Raw genomic sequence first — 910 nt, 5'->3', positions numbered from 1 at the left:
CCCCCCGCACCCTGCCCTGGGGCCTGGGGGAGGGGGAGTCTTGTCCTCGGAGGGGAGGGTCCGAACTCCGAGAGGACAAGGAGGGGACCCACAGCGTCCGGGAGGTACGGCCAGGCCGTGGGGCTTGCAGCAGAGGGAGGCGGCTCGGGGCCTCCGGGGAGGAGGGGCACATAACCCAGTGCACGTGGCACGGCCGACCTGCCCACGGGGGAGTCCAGTACAAGCCCTGCCAGCGGTCCCTGCACACCACGGCGTACATCACGTGGCCAGCACGGCGGGAGACGCTGTGGCCCACGGGGTGGAGGAGACCAACGTCCATTCACAGTGTAAATTTTACACAGATGGGACAGAGGTACAAACACGCTCCTCACTCCCACCCTGAGGAGGTCACCCGAGACCCACGGCGACAACCTGGCGGGGGGGGGTGGGCACGTGGGAACCGCTGCGGAGGCCACGGGTGTGACGTGGCCAGGACCACTCACGGGTCCGGAGTTGTCAGAACACACATGAGCCAGTAGCGGGCGTGCCCTGGGGACGTGTCCAGGGCGGCACTGGAGCGCCCACTCCACGCTGGCCAGCCCCCGCCCACACACACCCAGGGAGGGGGGGTTCCTGCCCTCCCAGTGGCCACACGGTACCTGCAGCACGTTGACCAGCACCATGGAGTTGGTCACGTGGCCGTGCAGCTCCCGCTGCTTGGCCGCGAAGGACAGGTTGATGAGCGTCCAGGCCACGATGCCCGGGCGCCCGTTGAAGAACAGCTTGAAGTCGAACCACTTCCCAATCCGGGGGTTGAACTCAATGCCCATCATGTAGTTGTAGAAGAAGTTGCCCGTGAATTTGCTGCAAAATATAAAGAAAGGACACCATCGGTCCAGGGCGCGGGGCACACCCGGGCCTCCTTCGGGCG

Source organism: Myotis brandtii, unplaced genomic scaffold, assembly GCF_000412655.1.
Source record: "Myotis brandtii unplaced genomic scaffold, ASM41265v1 scaffold2300, whole genome shotgun sequence".
In the NCBI taxonomy this organism is placed as follows: Eukaryota; Metazoa; Chordata; class Mammalia; order Chiroptera; family Vespertilionidae; genus Myotis; species Myotis brandtii.
The sequence above is the reverse complement of the archived record's forward strand: the minus strand, read 5'-3'. Positions refer to the sequence as shown.